Raw genomic sequence first — 2,445 nt, 5'->3', positions numbered from 1 at the left:
CTCGTCCAATTTAGATCTTATATTTTCAAGTCCTAACATAGCGGACAAAATAAATTATGAACTAGCCAAAGACACCTGGGGCTCGGACCACTTTCCCATGTAGATAAACACTTTTGTAGCTAAATATATCTACCATAAAAAAGCGTTTAAGCTTAAATCGGTTAGGACTGACTGGGAAAAAGTTTACACTAACCTTGATAACAATGTCCATAAACTATTCTCTAAAGAATATGACAATTTAACAGCAAATGAAAAGTATAATCTTTTTACAGACATTATAACAGAGGCTATTGTAAACAATACTCCCAAGAAAAAAATCGTTAATAATAAATTCCATCGCAATCCAGTAATGTGGTGGGATTCGGAATGTGATAAGTTCAAAAGATTACGGACTGCTGCCTTCAAGCGCTGGCGTTTTACTAAAACCCTAGAAGACTTTATTTTATACAAAAAAACCTGCGCTCAAGCCACTAAACTTTTCAAGAAGAAAAGAAGGACACATTACAGGTCTTTTGCCAGTAAAATAAATTTCAAAACCAGCAACAGCTACGTTTGGAACACTAGCAAAATATTGAAAAATAAATGGTCTAAATTAAAACCAGATCACGTCTCCGAAAATCTTCAGACTAAAGATAAAATTGAAATAGCTCTTAATAAATTATGCCCTGCTTGGGCTATTCCGAATCCCAACACGTTACCCACTTGTGATCACAATGACTTTCTGAGTGAATCTTTCAGTTTTACTGAGTTCAATGTTGCCCTTGAATATAAAAATACTCAAGCCAGTCCCGGTATGGACGGAGTGGATTTTGAAATAATTCAGCGTTTACCGTTAAAATACAAACTTATCCTGCTAGACATTTACAACGAAATGTATAAAACTGACAATTATCCAGATAGTTGGAAAAACACTTACATACATTTTATTACGAAACCCGATGGAAAAAGTGTTAGACCGATAGCTCTCACGTCGTGTATATGTAAACTGTTCGAATCAATGCTTAAAAATAGAATGCAATGGTGGGTTGAATACCGTAACATCCTCCCCAACAGTCAGTCCGGATTTCGAAAAGGGCAAAGCACTACCGATAATCTTACAAATTTTCTTGTATATGCTGAAGAAGCTTTTGCCAATAAGAACAGCGTTATTGCCGCTTTTTTAGATCTTACTGGCGCATTTGATAAAGTATTAATTGACATTCTCCTACAAAAGCTAGCAAATATCGGATGTCCGTCCAATCTGATTAGATTTGTACAATTTCTACTGTCAGAAAGAGTCATTCACACCGATATCCTTGGCTCTGAATTTAGAATAATTAACAGAGGCGTGCCTCAAGGAGGTGTCTTAAGCCCTCTACTTTATTGTATTTATGTAGCAGACATAGTTAATGGTGTGCCAAGAAGCGTCTCTGTATCTCAATTCTCCGACGATATTGCTGTCTATTGCAGTGAAAAAATAAAGCCCCGAAGAAAATTATTAGAAAAAACAATAGACAAAATTAACTGTTTATATGCATTTTAATAGTCAAAATATTCCACCAGGCTCTTCCGAGATTACAGTAAACAATGTTACTTTAGAATCTAGTTATCATGTAAAATTCTTAGGCGTTTACTTAGACTACAAACTTAATTTCAATAAACACGTCAATAATGTTCTCGCTAAAAGCACACGTTCGTTAAACATTATAAAGTTTGTAAGAGGTACGTGGTGAGGAGCTGACCCTGAAACTTTGTTGATATTGTATAAGAGCTACATCCGATCTTGTCTTGACTACGCCTGCTTTATTTATTTTCCCACACAAAAAAAAATAAATCGAAAAACTGGAAAAACTTCAATACTCGGCTATTAGATTGGCTCTTGGCTTCCGTAGAAGTACTCCCACCAACATTCTTTTAGCTGAATCAAAATTGCCCTTTATACAGGAAAGAGCAATATTTCTATGTAGTTCTTATCTGTACAAGATCACATCTAACTCCAAGCTACTGACGTGCAAAAATATTAATCGGTTTAAAAGAAAGGTGTTAAATCCAAACCATCGTCTTTCTAACAATCAACGTATCGTATCCTTTTGCACAAAAAACCTTCCTATCACAGAACAAATTATGTACTCAAACCACGATTATAAAATGTACACCCAAGATTATAACACTATTATTTTTCCCATTGATATCGATACAGACTCAGGCATCTTAATAAAAAGCTCTTCTAATCCTAATTCTGAAATTGGTAAGCTAATCGTAGATAAAAATTCAATCGCCATTTTTACGGATGGTAGCAAATCCTCCAATTCTATTTCTGTCGGCAGTGCTTGCACCTGCCCAACTCTGAACATTCAAAACAGTTTAAGCCTTCACACTAATGCCTCCATCTTCACAGCTGAATGTATAGCTATCCTACAAGCTGTAGACATAGCGATAAGTGACCCAACTCACAACTACTTGATT

The sequence above is a fragment of the Belonocnema kinseyi genome, chromosome 10, assembly GCF_010883055.1.
Source record: "Belonocnema kinseyi isolate 2016_QV_RU_SX_M_011 chromosome 10, B_treatae_v1, whole genome shotgun sequence".
NCBI lineage: Eukaryota > Metazoa > Arthropoda > Insecta > Hymenoptera > Cynipidae > Belonocnema > Belonocnema kinseyi.
Note: the sequence above shows the minus strand (reverse complement) of the source record.